Here is a 20,194-nt window from a genome sequence, read left to right on the forward strand (position 1 = left end):
AGAAAAATATCCATATTCAAAACGTAATAATCACTTTAATCTAGCTTGCGCAAAGCCGACCTCATACGTCATCCGCCCGGAACTGCTTCCCTTTACAACAGTGAGCGCAAGCTACATTAAAGTGATTATTAAGTTTTGAATATGGATATTTTTCTTACAAAAACGCATCGATTCGCTACAGGAGGCCTTTGTTCACCCCCTGGAGTCGTGTGAGACGCATTTTTTTTTATTTTTAAGGATGGGCGCTTTTTATTTAACTTGTTTTGGACTGATGCATGCAACACCCGCTGAGTGGCATTAAACAGCTTGAAAGATCAAAGACAATTTTTAATATAACTCCGACTGGATTCGTCTGAAAGAAGAAAGTCATATACACCTAGGATGACTTGAGGTTAAGTAATTTATGGGTTAATTTTCATTTTTGGGTGAACTAACCCTTTAAGCTTACGGACCTGTTGCTATGACAGCAACTCCGGGATGAGTTTCGAAGAACCAAACAATCCAAGATCATGCCAAATCGTCAACAATCAAATCCAGCTAACTGAGTTGGCGACGTACGAAGAACGGGCCCCAAGCTTTGTCACACTGTCAGGATATCGAAACAAACATATTTAACAAAAGCCTTTTTAACAAACATTTTTTGAGAAGTGTTTCACTTGTATTTGACCATTCAATGTTTTTTCACCTTGCAAATCAGTTTGACCTTAAAATATGTAGCATTTAGTAAGATTTGGCCCCTCACATGTACTGTTTTCCTTGATAGAGATGATAAGGCTAAAGGTCACCTGGAGTAAAAGGCCCCTAGGATGTAATTTTTTCCTTAACCACCTAACAAAAAAAACACTAGAGCTCTTTTCTAAACACCTGTACTATTGAAACGGATTGTTTTGCATAAATGGGAAATGTGGATTTATTGTGATGGATGTGCAAAGTGGGCTCATATTGACAGCTCCTGACATTATGGAGATTTATGTGTGAAATACGTTTGAATTATCATCAATAACAAACCGATATCACCTAGTTGCAGTCTCTTTTTGGTATTCCTTGACGTAACAATTGTGCTTTACAAACACAGTTACAGCAGCCCAAAAAAATATAAAGTGGGCTCATATTGACAGCTCCTGACATTATGGAGATTTATGTGTGAAATACGTTTGAACTAAAACTGTAGCTCTGTACAGTGTTCATTTTGTTAATTGAACAGAAAGTTATGAAATATGTCAGAAAGAAAAGAGGACACCCATTCGCTAAAGTTGTGCCCAGATGTTTTTTTTAGTTTTTTTTAGTATTATTATTTTTTCTTTTTATATTCGGTTACTTTTTTGCCATGTAAGGAGGTGTTTAGACCTGTTGTATTCTATTCATGATTTCCAATAAGGATCAAATTTCTTATGACAGTATCTTTAAAATAAATGTTCCAAAAATGGGTTTTTGCATTTCATAGAAGAACCATTTTTGGTTCGCCAAAGAATCTTTTAGTGAACAGTTCAGTGAACAGTGTGAAGAACATTTTAATAATCTAAAGAAGCTACTTCCACTATAAAGAACATTTAAAATGGAAAGATTCCATGGATGTTTAAGGTTCTTCAAGGAATCAAAGAATTAAAGGAATTAAAGAGTGTAAGGCAAAAGTTGTGTTGTCAGTAAACAACCAATAGAAAGGAAAAATCACACACGAGAACTCTAATATCTCAGCTGTTGCTCCTAAACAGCTAAAAGATAAATGCAGAGCAGTAAATGGAGATGTTTAACACAGATCTCAGCAAGGTCACCAACTGTGCTTAGATTTAAGTAAAAAGAGATTTTAATATAAGCTCATGATTTTTTTTTTCTTATATACAAATGATATAATATTTTGATTGCTTTGCAGAGGCTTTCCATTGACTTCAATTGTTTTTAAATTAAGCTACATCTCTACCCTGCCTCTAAAAATACATCTTACACGATCCTCTTCATGGTATTAACTTTTAATTAGTACATTATTTTTTTCAATTCATGATTTCCAATAAGGATCAAATTTCTTATGACAGTATCTTTAAAATAAATGTTCCAAAAATGGGTTTTTGCATTTCATAGAAGAACCATTTTTGGTTCGCCAAAGAATCTTTTAGTGAACAGTTCAGTGAACAGTGTGAAGAACATTTTAATAATCTAAAGAAGCTACTTCCACTATAAAGAACATTTAAAATGGAAAGATTCCATGGATGTTTAAGGTTCTTCAAGGAATCAAAGAATTAAAGGAATTAAAGAGTGTAAGGCAAAAGTTGTGTTGTCAGTAAACAACCAATAGAAAGGAAAAATCACACACGAGAACTCTAATATCTCAGCTGTTGCTCCTAAACAGCTAAAAGATAAATGCAGAGCAGTAAATGGAGATGTTTAACACAGATCTCAGCAAGGTCACCAACTGTGCTTAGATTTAAGTAAAAAGAGATTTTAATATAAGCTCATGAGTTTTTTTTCTTATATACAAATGATATAATATTTTGATTGCTTTGCAGAGGCTTTCCATTGACTTCAATTGTTTTTAAATTAAGCTACATCTCTACCCTGCCTCTAAAAATACATCTTACACGATCCTCTTCATGGTATTAAATTTTAATTAGTACATTATTTTTTTCAGTTGTCCCAGAAGGACATATATAAAGTCCATAGTAATGTAGTTTAGCATTTGTGTTGCCCTGTTTTCAACAGACCTTTTTCATTTCAGATAATACAGAACACAGTAGTCTTCCTCTTGTTCCCTTAATACCCTCTTATGATTTATGTATGGATAAAAAAAATTAGCATTTAAAAAGATATTAATAAATTGCATTTCTTGGATTTGTAGAAGAATTTGAAGCGCGGAGGATAAAGATGTTCTGTCCATACTCAAGGCATTACAGAAGGAAAGAAAGGAATGGATTTGGGAGCAACATTTGGCAGTGATGTGTGCGCGGCTTCTGCTAAATGCTTCAGTACATAACTGAGTGTACACAGCTCTGACTGCTGAATCATTTATTTATGAGCATTGTTAGCATTGCCATCTTTGTTGTTTTGGAGGTGAAGGGTTTGATAATGTTTCTGAGTAAGCTATAAAATGCACATCTTTAAAGTTGATGTGCATTATTATGTTTTCAGTGTTAAAATACTTTCTCCTCTCAGTTTAATGTGCTGAGACAGCCCTCTACGAACACCTTGGCAATTGAATCGCCATTGGCTAGTATGATTTCATCGAAGGCTGTGTCTGGAAGTCAGTTGTATGTTTGGAGAAGGTTCTTACAGGATATAGAAAGCCTCCTCGGTGACAGATATTTGAACTGCCTCCTCTCAGCCTGCTCAACATTTTGAATTCAAAATGAGCTCACATATTACTCACACTGTGAGTATCACCGTATGAGAATGGTGTGATGTCACTGTGATCATCGCATGATCTCACGTGTTGACTGGGTAGTCATTTTAACTGAACTCGGACTGGTGGTGGTGCTTTTTTGGTCATTCAGTGTTTCTGTAAAAAAATAAAAAATTGGGGAAAAACTAACAAAAATACTGATAAGATAATAATACGAATTCTACTAATAAGAACAATATAAAACGCACCAAGGTTTAATGAGCTACTGGATTCATGAATATTAATCAGGTTGTGTGCGTTCGCTCGAACTGATTTGCTGAAATCAAAACAGTGACAACAACCCTCTACATATTTCTCCTGGTAGGCGATAAAATGGGACAAAAAAAACACATAGATGTAAGGGCTGTTCATACCAAGGAAGATCAAAAACCATCACTGTAACTATAAAGTCTTAATAATAGTTCTAATTCTATTTTTGATTTTGAAGTGAGCATCCATTGAACAATCTATCCCATGTGGCCACAGGAGAGCGAATGGCAGTAAAGCGATAACCAACTGACACTAGTAGGTCACATGACAATGACAACATTTAGCATGTCTGAATTGCATTTATACCTCACACATCCATACCATATACAACATACTTTTTAATGGTCACAAAGTAATTACTTATTCAAAAGAAGTACCTATTTAGAGAGTATGTGATTTTCGCCGACTCCTTCGCTCCCTCTCGGACGGCAGCCATCCCTCCTCGACCCCGGAGCACGGCAGCGAGCCTTCCATCCCATCTGTTGCACAATCGCTCCAGCACCACCGCTTCGGGCAGCCACTGGCGGGGTCCGCTCCTTCATGCTGCCCGACCTTCTCAGCACCACAATCCCCCTCAGCAGCAAGGGGTCTCTGACAGCGTGTCCCTCCTTCCTCCTGGGTTTCGGCACCAGTGCAGCAAAGTTCATAGATACGGGAAGGAGATGGGAACTGGCGAATATTTAAAGCAGCAGTCCATAGGTTTTGCCTCTTTGACGCCATCTCTGTTTGAAAACCTACAATTGCAGTTATTTGCGCAATTATCTTCATTGTGCACCAGCATGGCTCCAGAGCAGATGAATCTAATGTTTTGAGGAGTATGTGTGGCTGTCAGTCACTGCACCATTGTGGATACTATACTTATGTGTATATAGTTTGTATTTCGCATGTAGATTTCAATTTCTGTATAGTCTAATCTCTAATTGTCATACCATTCGATTTTCATATTAAGAAATAATTTGAACCCAAATCGAAAATTATTCTTCCTTCGAACTGCTCTCTTTAAAATATAAAACTTGTGTAATTCCAGGCTATCTGTAATCAGATGCACATTTAAATCTGGATTATAATTTAATTTCAGTCACAGGTGTTTCATGAACACATAATTCTTTCTGGATTACAATCCGCCATCAAAATAAATGTAATTATTCCAGCTGCTTTGAGAAAAGGCTATAAATGATCTGCCACCTGCAGGATCCTCACATGCGATAGCCTACTAGCCGGGACAACTTCTTTATGTTTACAGACGTGATGTAATGACGCGGCAGCATGCTCGAATTTCCCGCAAATTCCTACCAGTAACACTCAAATCAGAAAACAGTATTATAAGCTAACCAGTGTTGGCAAGTCCGCAGTTTTCCCGCGGAATTGGGCTTCTTTAACACTGTTGCCGTGGGTTGTTTTTCATGTCCGCGGGTTGGAGTGACCCCAATAACGTGATATTTAGCCCCTGGAATGCGGATTTTACTGGAGGATCTCTGCCGAAAAACGTGTATTTTACCCCCCAGAATGTGATTTTTACCGGGGAACCCCCCTCAAAACGTGATTGGGCTAGTTTTGAGTAGCAATTGGGAGGGTTTTGTTGCGAAAACCTGGCAACCCTGAAGCTAACCGTTGTGAATCAGGGTAAAGTAAGGCGATAGTTTTGGACACTGGCTGGTTATGTACTTGCTCAAATATTGATTTCAGATAATTTTTAACCAAAAAAAGTTACGGACTGCAGCTTTAAACAATTTAATAATAAAATAAACACAAAATGAAAATAAAGGGGCAGCCCCTCACAGATGACTGCACAAACAAACTAAATAAAAACACAACAAACATCCAGGCCTGGGGTGTATTCCAGAAAGGAGGTTCAACAAACTCTGAGTGAAAACTTGAACTCTGAGTTGATTTACCCTGAGATGGGAAACTCTGAGTTTTCGGTTTCTGAACAGCTGATCAGAGTTAATTGTCAACTCTGAGTATGTTGACTGAGTTTAGCGCGTGCACCACGACTATGAAAAGCCATGATCAATGGAGCTCCGAAATTATGATTCACCATGGCAACAGCTCCCGCCAAAAAGACTTTAATTCTAAATCAATGTTATCAGAGGCGAATCAGCTTCATTTTCAGAAGGTGCGATGGTGAGAATATGTGTGTAATCAATGCATCCAACCACACTGGAAACCCTAAAGGAAATTCTAATTAGGTTACTTAGAGGTCGCAACAAGATGTTATCAAGTGAACACCATTTAAAAATGGTACCGTTCAAATAAATATGCATGTGGATATGGCAAAATAAATAAATTAGATCAAATTAAATTAAATCCTCTCCTGATGTAAATGTAACTCCCCGCGAATTAATGCAGCCTCCTCATCTACAGGTTCCCTTATAAAAAGACATGCCATTTTTGTCACATTAACCGTGTCTGCATGATGAAAATGAAAGTGGTCCGGTGAGAAAAATAATCTTGTTTCCATTTTCATTAAGATTATTTTTCTTACCCCGCTGGCAATTCATTTGACTTGTTTACCCCAGGAAACAAGACTAAATATCGTGTATATTTTTTCTTATATAGAAAATGCATCATGATTTAAGAATTTTTAGATATTTGTACTTGAAATAACGCAAAAATCTCAGCAATAAAAGCAATTTTTGCAGCGTGAACGAATGAATGAGGTATTTAAACATTGCTTGCGCTTTAAAAAGGGGGAGGAGACCGAAAGAAACACTGGGTTTACCGAAGAAAACCTGCTCCCGACCAGGTTAGGTTCACAGAGTAAGTTAATATGGTAACTTACCGAGAGGTTTAGTTTTGTCTTTTATTGGAACCGAAAACACTGAGTTTCCCTTTTCTGGGGTTAACAAACTCTGAGTTTCCAACAAAACCCACTTTCTGGAATACACCCCTGCTCCTCTACGGTCTTGCACTGTCGTCACTCCTCCTTTTACCCTTCCAGAGCATGTCCGTGGGACTCGAGACCGGTGAGTGGCGCAGGTGTCGCTAATTATGACTCATTCCACCGGCATTGCTCCGCTCCTACGGCTCTCAGCCCCACCCCACTTGCCACAATGTGATTTCTAGTAGATTACATGTAAAGGACCTGTCATCCTGTGCCAGGAACTAGATGTATTAATTGTTGTTGTTATTATTTATTGTTTTATTTTAGTTTAGTTTAGTACTGTACATTTTCTACAGACCCCTAGTCTCTGGACCCCAGTTTAAAACCCACTTATTTAACATGCTATATCATTTTAATGCACTAGGGGATGGGCTCACAGTTCACAGAATAGCTCCTTGCCTCTCTCACACTTTGCATTCGCTCTCTCACAACACACATGCTATGACTCTTTTTTTTTCTTTTTCTGGAGGACCTTGTAGTCTGTATCTTGAGAAGGCAGCAGTAATTTCCTGCATCTGAACCTGTTAAGGGTTCTCAGCCCCCGGAACCAAACCACCGAAGCTGCGAGTTTTATCATGGCCGCCACATTGCTGTCTAATGAAATGATGGATGAGGCCTAGTTTCTCTCTCTCCCTCTTTCACTCTGCCTCTCTCTTCCTCTCAGTGCAGGAATGAGAGCAGAGCAGACGCATAGCAGTCCCAGCCGAGAGAACCCACATATTAAACTGGCACAGGAGCCAGCGGATCAGCTGTCAGGCTGAGAGATATACAACACCCCGGCTCCATGCATTTATACTGAGAGCAGAGCAGCATAAGGGGAGGAAGCTTTCAGATCGAAGTCAGTCACTCAGTACATGACCCAAGGTTTTTCTCACTGCAGATTTACAGGATCATAGTTAGAGATCTCCTCCTTTATCTGTACAGTTCTGCACATAAGTTTACATAGTCCTTGAAGAATCTGTAATGTTCATTCTGTATTAAAATAAGAATTAGTTTTTTTCTGTTTTAGTACTTAATAAAAATATAAAACGTATACAAAATATGAAACAAAATCTAACTGCGATTTTTATTTATTTATTTATTTTTGTAAACATTTTGCTTAATGGAATATGTAAATTGATGAGCAGAACTGGATGGCTCTCTTGTTCTTGTCAGCACATTCAGTGAATCAACAAACCCTCTGGCTAATGGAAATATCCTCCTATTGTGTGTGATGGTCGCTTGCAGGTAAGAGATATATAAGAGTTGTGTTTGTGGAACAGGACTCTGGGGAGAAGTTACCTCCAAATCAGATCAAGCCCAGAGAGGATGGGGAAGCAAATTAGTGTCATTCCCATTTATTCACTTTTTTTTTTTTTTTACTTCAGCCCTGTTTAAAACTTGTATTAACATCCATCTCTGGTGATTCAATCACAAGAGGTCCGGAAAGACATATTGTGATTACAAAATATTCCTATTTCAAATAAATGCTGTTCTTTTGAACTTTTTATTCATCAAATAATAGCATTTATTTGAAATAGAAATATTTTGTAATATTATAAGTGTTTTTACTGTCACTTTTGATGAATTAAAAAAAAAATCACAACCATGACAGCCTTAAATAAACATGTCAATTATGAGAATTAAGGTCTTTTACTACTTATCAGTTTAGAGCAGTTCTCTCCATGAATGCCCTCTACATTGACCTCACCATCTCAAGGCTTTGTTCCCTCAGGAACTCAAAACAAGATGCTCTAATTGTAGCAAATTGTTGAATGCAATAAAGAGCAACAGAAGAGTGACATTGTGAGCTCAGCGTTTGATGGGATTTAATCTGGCTGTGGTTTATTGATAATACACGGCACATATTAAAATGGGTTTGGATTCCTTTGGGAACAGCAGTGAGGATTGTGGATGAGAGAGTTCAGTGTCAGCATCTGTGGCAGAGATATGGCGACAGTTTGGATAGCATAGCATGCTGGCATGATAGATAACAGTAAATAATAGAGACTGTGTTCTCACAATAGTGTTGAGAAACTGATCAGAGTCCTGGTTGCCACATAAAAACTTCATAAACAGGAAATAAACTCTTTTTGAGTGCAAAAGTGTAGGCAGTTTAATCTTACACTGCAGAATTGATTGCAAATCTATCCATCCGTCCATCCACTATAGAACTGTGAATCCATCCGCTACAGAATTACAAATCATCCATCAATCCATCTGTTCGTCCACTACAGCATTGTAAATCTATCAATCCATCCTTCCTTCCTTCCATCCACTGCAGAATTCCAAATCCATCCATACATCCACTACAGAATTGAGTCCATCATCCATCCCTCCAGCCATCCATCCATCCACTACAGAATTGTGAGTCCATCCATGCAATCATTCAATACAGAATTGTGAGTCCATTTATCCATTTATCAATCCATCCATCCACTTGAGAATACAAATCTATCAATCCATCCAATTGTCCACTACAGAATTGCAAATCACAAATTGAAAACCAACCGACCGATCAACCTTGAAAGTCTTGACAAAATCTTGACATTTCTAATTAAAATTACAGTAATGTATTTATTTCTATTTAAATGAATTTCAATTAATTACAGCTTTGCTTTTTACATTCAAATAGCAAATCATGTTTTCTGCCTCAATTCAGATTCAGTGTAAATTCAGAAAAGCCATTTTTGTTAATTGAGCCATTTTGGTTCAATTCTGAATCTCTGCGAGTTAGAAATCATTCGTGTCCAGGCCTAACCTCAAACATTATGTGAGAAACCACAAAACTGTTATAAACTGGTTTAAATTCAGACATTGATCAGAGCTCATCTGTTTGGGTTCTTCGCGGCTCAAGGCTAATCATAATCCTGCCTGTCTGATTTGGAATATTCTAGCAGGCAGACCAGCCTGAAAGCAATTTGGCTTTTGCGAAATACAGAAGCTTCAGTATTTGTCACAGTGTTTGAATTCATTGGGCCTGGGATATTAGATTTGTTTTTCCTGGCTTTATGCAAATGCTATAGAATGGTATTTGTAGCCAAGACTCCGATGCTTTTGAACAAACAGCTGCTTGGACAGTAGAGTGAGCTGTGATGGATTGAGTTGCCAGTCTGGGATTGGATTAAGGGAGATTAACAACATTAGCAGTGCATGGACTAAGAGGGAATTGTGGGTGATCTGATGCAGTCATAATTAGTGCTGGGCGGTATGACCAAAAATTTATATCACGGTATTTATAATAAAACAACGTTCATAATCCATTGTACTTCTGTGGAAAAGGGATATTCAATGAAAAACAAAAGTTGAGCAATTTTTTTTCCATACAATGACAGCTTATAGTGACTAGAGCTTCAAATATACCTAAAAAAATGTCGTAAAAGTTCTTAGGACATGCTGTATTTCAAGTGTTTGCTCTGTGGTCAATCCAAACTGTTATGGTATAGAAGACTTCTGGTATAGAAGATTGGCTACATTGCTTAACGCTGCAAAAAATGTTGTAAATAGAAACCTATGACTGGTGAAGATAATAATATAAAAATCCCCACCCTGCAAGTTAACAGGATTGGTTACATGTTTGTTAAGATGGGAAACGGGGGCAGTTTCAAACCACACTTTTGAGACTGGGCCTGCCCAAATACCCACATTTGCGTTCTTTGCAAACCACTTGTCTACTTGCATGATGTATTTCCAATTTTTTGCCCAAGTGTTCAAGTAGGTGTGAAGAACACAAGTCTAGAACTTTTCATTACCAAATGGGACACACTTAGGCCAATGATACATGGGGCAACTTTTTGAGCAATGTTGCTGGGGAACTTTCGTTAATGGTGCCATCAGCGGGCAACCAACCAGGTGAAGCACAGGGCCCACGACTGATCTAAAGTATCCAGATAAAAATTTGTTCCCATTCTCAGTGGGAAAGTGCCCAAACAACACTGCTCAAAAAAAGTTGCTGAGCAACATTTCTCAAAAAGTTGCCCCGCGTATCATTAGCCTTATACAGTTTACACTTGGTCACTTAATGTGTTTTTAGTGATGGGATATCTTCCTGATTTGTTAAAATGGTTCCATTTACACTTGGCCACATAAACGTGTCTCGGCAAAACGGATATAAATCCGATCTTCAATTCCCACGCTATAGGCAAATTGAATGTTCTCCTCAACGAGCAATAGATACTGTATGTGCTGCATTTGACTCATTATCAGATAATTTCAAGATCAAAGACCGCATAGGAGAGATAGCGGCATCAGCACTCGTAAGATAAGATAGTCTCACTACTTTTAATGAAGATGATTGTGTTTTGAGCATCTGCGACTTACTTTGTTTCATTTGTGCCAGTTTGCACGTCAGCTTGCTGAAGAGGTACTCAACTACTCATTCACAGTGATGGGATGCATTAGCCTATAACGCGATCTCACACACGTATATTATTTTAACATTTTGGGAGGAGTAAAATTTACATATGTGGCTTCAACAACATTTACACTTGTCCAGTTTTGTCTGGAATGCGTCCCAGACCACCTCCTGAAGTGGTTTGAGCGATCGGATTTAAATCCTTTTCTGAAAGCGTTTTGGAGGGCATTTACACCTGGTATTTTAATAGAGGAAACTCATGAAGTGACCAGGTGTAAACAGGCCCATAGTGTTCTAAAAATGTTTAAAATGAATGTCAGCTAAATGTCAGCTCAGTTGTCCCTATGTAAAAGACGAAAACAAAGTAGTAACTGTGGTGCTTCTAATTTAAGTGATAAAAAGCAGTTGCAAATGTTGTACAAATACACATACTCATCTTTGCACCAATAAAATGTGCAACAGTTTACTTTTACTACCAAATTATGTAATATCTAATTATTAAAACTTTAGTATTGGGACCACTAGTTGCTTATTAGCATGCCTGTTAGTAACAGTGTTGGGCAGTAACGCATTACTTAGTAACGTGTTACTGTAATTTGATTACTTTTTTAGTAACAGACTAATTTAACGCGTTATCATTTTCAAAATAGTAATTAGAGTATAGTTACATGCCGAGGTCTCTATACGTTACTGCCGCGTTACATTGCTGACAGAATGCAGTGTTTTATAATCTAGAGATTGTAAAAAGGATGTTGCACATGCATTGTCGAGTCAAGTGCCAGTGGATTACAGACCTGCTCCAGCGAGACCCGACGCAACAGAGTGCGGCGCGGGACAAGACATGATAGGCGAGTGCAGAGACTCGTGTGTGTGCGCGGGATGCGGGAGAATAAAATGATTCACGGGACTCCCGCAAAATAGAAATATCTAAACATAAAATATCTAAAACAAATAAATTGTTATTCATCTATTGCACAAAAGCAACATGAACTAATATAAAATATAAACGATTAACAGGTGCAAGCGTATGCAGAGTTTCTATTTAGGCTGTAACACGTGTTTGCAGCGTTGAGCAATGCAGTGCTGAAATTTGCGTGTTCACGAATCCTCTCATTATAACACACGAATTGTAGACATTATGAAAGATTCATTATGCATATATTTATTGTGTTATAACAGAGATTTGTGAGATTGCGATGAACTGAGATGTCTTTTAGAGATTATAAATGCAGCGCTCTTTGCTGGCATTCTGCCATGCCAAACCATGCGCGTGCGTAGCAGCCGCTTGCTTTAGTTAAAAATAACAGTGTTCTGTGAATGTTGATGCGTGTATGCTGGGATTTCAAAAATTTAATGGAGAAAAAAGTAACGTAACTAGTAATGTAACTAATTACTAATTACCTACTTTTGAAATAAAGTAATCAGAACAGTAACATGATTACTTTTAAAAGGAGTAATCAGTAATTTGATTACATTTTTAGAGTAACTTGCCCAACACTAGTTAGTAACATATTGGCTGTTTATAGTACTTATAAAGCACATATTGTGCATGACCACATTCTACATCCCTAATCCTACGCAATACCTAAACTTAACAACTACCTCACTAACTAGTATTAAGCAGCAAATTAGGAGTTCATTGAGGCAAAAATCATAGTTAATGGTTTGTTAATAGCGAGAATTGGACACACTTTGGAAATAATGTGTGACCATTATTATTAATATTTACCTTACACTGGAAAGGTTTCCGCAACATCTCTGGATTTAGAGTGCATTACGGGCACTACTTTGGGGTTTTTAAGACCTCGGACAAGACCTAATGGCCAAGACTGCAAATGTGGGTATTTGGACAATGTCTTTGGTACATTGCAGTTTTAAGGAATGATGTTGACTGATGATTTTGCACATGGTTTTTCTTTAAGCATATTAAAAACACCACAAAACATGTAAAAACGATTTAATCTTTACATTTGTCTTTACATAATTTTTGGTTCAACTAAAGTAATTACAAATGGACAAAGTGATGCGTTCAGAGATGCAAAAAAATTATAAGGTAAAAAACGCTTCTGAAAATCAATTCCAGTGGAGCAAATATCGCCCCTTAATAAAAAAACTTAATTTGTGACACCATGGGAGGCGTGCGTTTATCGTGTCATTGTTCACATTGTTGAGCAGTTTCTGCTCTTGATTGATTTTTCCCTGCCATTGTGACTGACATTCAAGATCCTGTTAGCAGTGCAGTCAGCCTGTTTGCAGGGAAGATGAGTTGATTTATTAAAAATAGATTGTGAGGCATGGGAAAAAGGGAAGGAGTGAAAGAGAGAAAAAATGAATACAGATGGACAGAACTGAGAGGAATAGTCAGAGTAAAAATGAAGGCTAAAAAAGGAACGAAGGAACAACGTATCAAAGCCGAGGAAAATATGTAGGAGATGAAATGATGAGAGAGCAGGCAGAAAAAGAGCACAGAGACAGGCGCCTTCTTCCTCTAGGTGGAGGACAGAACGCTGAGTCAGAGCTTTCACCTCACATGATGTCCATTACTTAAACAGCCTGTCCGCTTCAGCAGCTCCACAGGAGACCCTCTGGGTAGTTTATGTATTGATTTAACCGTGAGCCCAGGACCATTTTTTAGCGTAGATGATTGTTCGCTTGGCTTGATGCGTCGGGTACATGCTCTGCTGTGGGCTTGTTTCCATCAGCGGTCCTTGCGCGCAAGCCATTTGTAACGTGCATGAGCAGATGGATCACTGACCGCACAACAGCCTGCAGAGCAGATGTGTTAAATCTTTTCAAATAAAGAGCTGAGCTGTTGATGTCGGGTCAAAAACTTTTATGAAGCCAGATTCTCATAAATGTTTGTTCTTTCACACAAACAATACACCGAGTTCTCATTTTTCCCCAACCTGGGGACACTTTAAAAGAGCCATAACATGGAAAACTGGATTTTCTTGGTCATTTGAACTAAGAGTTTGTGCTGTCGGAACTCAAATGTCTGTTGACAGAAAATGATCACAGTTGTCAGAGTAACACCACAAGCACATTAAAGAAGTCTAACAGCACGCATTGTTTGACAGGCATGCACAGCAAAAAAAAAAAAAAAAACCTTGTTGAGTGAAAAGGTCTTATACACAACTTTCATCATGCTCATCCAATAATCAAGATGCTCAGCCTATTATTTGCGGTTCCTGCTTAACTGTCAGGGTGAATTTCCGTCTCATAGCGCACATGTCCACATCTCTACAGTGGAACTGAGCCGTTTTAATTAATGGTTGCACACGTTTTGACAAATGTATTTGATAAATTGTGAATTTGTTATTTGTGTACTGTTGCATCACTTTTAACAAACCGCTGACTGCAGAGAGCTCAGCACTGGTCAGGATGCAGGGGTGAGTCCTTTTGAGGTAAATTATTTTGCAATCAGGCTGATGCAACCTCTGCTTCTGTGTTTGTAATTCACTCCATCGCATCATTTGAAAACGGCTGCCAACAAACTTGGAGTTTATTTGTCTTCAAGCCCTTGAAACCAATTTCCTTTTATTTTAAGCATGTTTTATGAAGTGTATTAAGTTTTATTGTGTAAATAAGGATAGGATTGCTCAAGCACATGATGTTCTTTTCATAATATGTGCAAGACCATACCATGTTTGTGATTGAGATGATTATTCATTGTCGGTGGTTATTTAGGTAGTTGTGTTGACTCTTCAGATGGCAACATGATGACGTCTTCACCATCCTGGCCTGTATAGTGAGCACTGCCGTTACAGTAGTATTTCAGGCAGCACAGGGGAACGCTGACAGGCTGAAGCGCTCATGCATAAATGCAGGAGAAAGTGCGCAGAGTGGCTTTATGGAGAGCGGGTGAGGTGTACTCAAGGACAACTTCCACAATCCTTTTCCTCATCTTTTCAACTCCTAGACGAATGCTAAATGCCCTTGCTCTTTATTCCATTTGTGTGTGTACATCTACATACATCTCAAAATTCCAAATCCATCCATCTCAAAATTCCAAATCCATCCGTCTGTCCGTCCATCTCAAAATTCCAAATCCATCTATCCATCCATCCATCCATCCATCTCAAAATTCCAAATCCATCTATCCATCCATCCATCCATCTCAAAATTCCAAATCCATCCATCCATCCATCTCAAAATTCCAAATCCATCCATCCATCCAGATTCAGCTTTGATTATTTGATGCTTTCAATAATGGCAACTGTAAAAAGCAGTTCTAGAAAGAAGGGCTGTTTACCATTTTCAACTAAAAAGGTAAACTTTCTTTCCTTTTTGGGGCCCGAAGATGTAAACTTTCTTTTCTTTAAGTTTTTGAAAATGATACTGTTATTGTTTCTGTGTAAACTATGAAAACACAAATCTGTGAAAACACATTACGTGTTCAGTCTATAGAAATGTGTATGTGCACAGACCGCAGTGTTTTTTTTTAAAGTGACATTGGCAGCTACTGGCCTGACATGCATAATACAGCGTAATTTGTCATTTGCATGGAACCATGCGAACAGGGATTTTTCACAACATTGTCATCTGTACGCAAAGGAAACATTTCAGAAATGCAAAGGAAAAGCTTTTCCATTTTTAAGAACATTCATTGTTTTGTTAACATACCAAAAGTTAATTTTATACCTCCTTTGAGCCACTATCATGTCAAGGAAATATTCGGGGAATAGGAAGAGTCTGGAGAATCAGTGCATGATAGGGAACCCCATCCTCAGGACAGACTGGAGGAATAAGTTGTCAGAATAAGTCAGTCACAATAGTTCCATTAAACCATGAATGAATTGCTAGCATGCAGCTTAATGCATACTAAGCAGAATATACTTTAAACTGCCTGCTATAACTGGAACGTAAAATAGACTGCAATATACAGTAAATATTTCTAACTGTGACCAACGCGTTGCATCAAGTTATAATCTCAGGAATAACAAAATTTGATTTTTGCCTAAAATCATTCCAGGAAATCCCTATGCTTCCTAAAATCTACTTGGGTGAATCACATTAAATCACAGACTGTCTCACACAGTCCTCTCACAGAGGACAAGAAGCATTCCTTCTTTCTCTACCGGCCCTTAAAGGGGTCATATGATGCGATTTCAATTTTTCCTTTCTCTTTAATGTCCAGGAAAAAGCATTAATATCCCTGCATCATTATACAGCACTTGTAAACAGGTTTGCTAATATGTGTGAGTGCTGATTTTCACACAGTGATGTGGTGTTTGTTTACTCTCACAGATGGATCTCATGATCGTTAAGCAAATGCTTTCTCACTCATTTATTATATTTATTTGTATTTTTGTCAATTCATGTCATCTTTGGCAATATATTTGTCACAAAATGAGAAAGCGGACGTGTATATGCATGTATCTCCATGTTTAATCTTAGCCAGAGCTTTTGTCTGTGAGAAATGTAGGATATCTGCTTGAAGGCCCATATTCTTTGTTTTTAACAAGATGAAAAGATGAAGAGTACTTTCTCAGCTCTGAAGCTTCCATACCATCATTAGTGCACCTAGAAAATGCCTCCACATCCACAAACTCTCTCATTTGCGCTTAGAACATCTACCATTTTGATGTATTATTTACGGCCCTGCCGATGGGGAGGAAGGCTGCAAAAGAGGAGGACTGAAAAGAAAGAGTCTGAAAATGGTGAGAGCATAATAGGGAGGGGGTGCTGTTTTATCTTTTCTTCCTTGTTTTTGCCCCACGCTCTGCGTGAACCCCCATGAGACATTAGCGTCCATTGAGCAGACATGGCTTTTGTGTCCAGTGAGCTGACATTGTGGACTAATGGGGTAGTTGCTCAGGGGCTTTGTGTCTTCATTACTAAACATCAGATTCAGGCTCTGCCCTGCATTCCTCAACTGGGTCCCATTGATCGATAGTTAGCTTGTTACTTATTGTAGCATCTGTTTTACAATATGCTCTGAATTATGGGCAATTACATTCCAGCACAATGCTGGGTAGTATATCCAGTAGTCTTTGATTGCTTTAGGATTGTGTTTTCTTATTTTATACAAAACAAAAGAGAAATCTGAGGCTTCACACCATACACAGTGAGGAAATCTAGACTGATGCATAATACAAACAATACCTGCTGTAGAAATACATAAAGGCTACGTTCATAATGAAATACTAACTTGATGCTTACTGTGCAGTAGGGGTGGGCGATATGACCAAAATCTTACATCACGGTATGAGTAATTTTATTTCACAGTAACGATGTACATCACGATATAGTTATTTTTGCTTTAAAGGGGTCATATGATGCGATTTCAAGTTTTCCTTTCTCTTTGGAGTGTTACAAGCTGTTCGTGAATAGATAAATAATGATCTTTAAAAAAGCATCATATGACCCCTTTAAATTAGGTCTTTATGATTTCAAAATGTTTGATACCAGGGTCAATATCACAAAAAACTAATACTAGCCTAAATTAAAAAAAAAGCTTAGTTTTTTATTGTCCAAACTTTAATGTCCATAAGAATAAGAAACAAATTACCAGCAATAGGGGAAAAAAAACAAAAAACTACAGAAGAACAAAGAAATGCTACATACATTGTATAAAATAATCAAATGTATGAAAACACTGCATGTTGTTTACTCTGTGAATTAAATGTATATTTCTTCTTATTAAAGTTACAAAAGTGATTGTCAAAAGCAGTGAGAGATTTTCTCTCTTTTGTTGTTTGATAAACATGAATGAAAGACAGCAGGAATTTTAAACTGCTGTCACTTTAAGAGCTGCCCTGATCCAATATACTGTTACACGTGTTTTCTTTCTCAGCTGTTTGCTTTCAATCAAGACCTAAATTACTTTGTTTACGAGGATATTTGCAAAGACTGGCATTATGACACATACAAGTGTGTGTGTATGTAACCGTTGAAGGCCTGTAAAGCAGCAAAAAATACTCCCGCGCTCTTTGAGCACCATCTTCACGTGTGCACGCCTCTGACAGCGCTCAGAAACAGCCACTCAGTCAGTGCACACATATAGAAAAATGAGTTCTCTTTTGCTGCTGATTGTGTTTTAATTTAGAGGACATCGAGACTTTAAAAAGTCCTGTTTTAAAAAAAATAAAAAGACATGAATAGACATGAAAAAGCAAAAAGAGTGGGATTTTTGTTTTAACCAGAGATACATTTTCATTTTTTTATACCAAACTTTATATAAAGATGATTCTCAACTATGTTATGAAAGATATTCATAAAAAACATTTTTCTTTATGCAAAATGTGTGTAAAATGGCCATAAACAAGTTTTTCCATTATATACAATGTATCTATAAACTGTATCTAATTTGCATATTAATGTGTTTTTGGGGCAACATAGAATGAACAAATAAGTGCAATAATGGAAGTAATAAGCAAGATTTTACATAATAATATCTAATATTTAATAAGAATATTGATATATAATTTTTTCTCTATTCATTTGTTGTGTCTTCCAAAATGTGTAATAAACATGCTTTAAGTCCTGGTGTCCTCTACAGTGGACATGTATGAAATTGATGTCCTGTTTCATAACAGAAAGTCATATTTTGATTTGAAACCCCATAACATTTTCCTGAGATGTTGATTTATGACAAACAATTTGTCAATTAGTCAGATTTAAATGATAATTACAAAATATTATCATAGTTCCATTAGGCTGTTACATTTGATCACTAAATGAATGTCAGCCATTTTTAAAGTCCAAAGAGAGGGAGTGGTCATGGTGAAACATCCAATCATTTGGTATCTCTGGAAAGCCCTGAATGTGCTCTGTACAGTACATCCAGACTTAAAACTGTGACATGTAACGTCTCAGAGAAATCGCTAAAACATAATGTCCTCTACAGTGGACAAAACTCCATAGCTGGTAGTCAGGAGGGTATGCTACATTGTTGTCACATGACCTCACCATGTTGCATGTTTAAGTGGCTTTCAGTTATCACTGATTAAATAAAATAACTTTTTGCGTTTTTATAAAAATGTATATGAAACATACCTTTTGGAAGATTAATCCAACAGTGAACAAAGAAAAAACATTTGGTAATTGGTTTACTCATTCTTTGTTGTTGTAAATGTGGAATACATAGGCCTATATACAAACTACCTTTTTAAAGTTGAGTAAAAACTGCAATATTATGCCATTTTTATTGCAACAGTTTTATATTTTAATATATTTTAAAATGTCATTTATTCTTGTGATGGTAAAGCTGAATTTTCAGCATCATTACTCCAGTCCTCAGAGTCATATGATCCTTCAGAAATCATTCTAATATGCCAGTTTGCTGCTCAAGAAACACTTATTATTACCAATGTTGAAAGCAGTTGTTTTGCCTAATATATTTTTCAGGATTCTTTTATGAATAGAATATTGAAAAGAACAAATATTATTTGAAATAGAAATGTAGTTTTTATTTTCATCAAAACATATTTGTGTCAGGGTTTGTTTTGGTGTTCATGTCTTTTGCTTTGTATTCATGTCTTGTCACGGCCATGGACGCCGTTCACAAACTCACCGTCTGCCCTGTCACGGCCATGGAGGCTGTTCATGAACTCACTATCTGTCCTGTTACGGCCATGGAGGCCGCTCACAAACTCACAGTCTGCCCTGTCACGACTAAGAAGGCCGTCCATGAATTCACTGCCTGTCCTGTTACGGCCAAGGAGGCCATTCAAGAACTCTCTACTTGTTCTGTCTCAGGCAAGTGGTCTGTCTATGTCTCTGCACTGCCATGGCTTCCCGCTCTGCCGTCATCACCCGGCCGACCTGATCTGCCTGCAACCCTCTTGTTTGCTATAAGTAGCCATCATGTTGCCATTGTCTCTTGTCGTGTATTGATGTTGTAAGAATGTTGCTTCTGCAGGCTGTGCTGACTTTCCTGTCTTAAGAGACTTACATAACAGCTTCCTTGAGTCCACCTCCATTGGTAGAGTGGGCATACTGTAAATCCCACACCCACCCACAGCAGCTCTGTGAATATCCAGCATACATTGAGGCTAGAGTGCTCTACAACCCTAACTCAAGTATTCTGGTTGAAGCCCTCACAAGTAAAAGTTTTTCATGCTGAAACACAATACAAAGACAAGAGTGCTTTTTATAAAAAGCAGCAGCCTTTTATTTTGAGTAGCATGAAGTCAGTGATGTGTTTGCTCAGTGTAGCATTGTATTTCTCTGTGTACCGTTTTCTGTGAGCAAACTGATGGACAGAATTAATTGGAGAACAGAAGTGTTTTGATCAGTTCAGTGAAGCGTTGGGCACTCCTTGAAACTATGTGCTGAATAATTTTGCCAGTGTGGTGTGGCTTTGTGATTAAAACAAATTTGACCCTATTTACTT

At 37.6% G+C, this 20,194-nt stretch overlaps 1 protein-coding gene across 2 annotated transcripts in view; it reads left to right on the plus strand.

Annotated features, from left to right (window-relative positions):
* Nucleotides 1-20,194, plus strand: part of LOC107685783 (transmembrane protein 211-like) — a 44,952-nt gene that overhangs the window by 6,241 nt on the left and 18,517 nt on the right. Inside the window, exon 2 of one of the 2 annotated variants that reach the window (XR_001633984.1) lies at nucleotides 7,189-7,336. The exons of the other annotated variant lie outside the window; for it this stretch is intronic. The gene's annotated coding sequence lies outside the window, so the exon portion shown is untranslated. Of the gene's footprint in view, nucleotides 1-7,188; nucleotides 7,337-20,194 lie in introns of those variants that run through there. 2 annotated transcript variants of the gene reach the window in all.

This window comes from Sinocyclocheilus anshuiensis, unplaced genomic scaffold (genome assembly GCF_001515605.1).
Source record: "Sinocyclocheilus anshuiensis isolate Anshui unplaced genomic scaffold, SAMN03320099.WGS_v1.1 scaffold705, whole genome shotgun sequence".
Lineage (NCBI taxonomy): Eukaryota > Metazoa > Chordata > Actinopteri > Cypriniformes > Cyprinidae > Sinocyclocheilus > Sinocyclocheilus anshuiensis.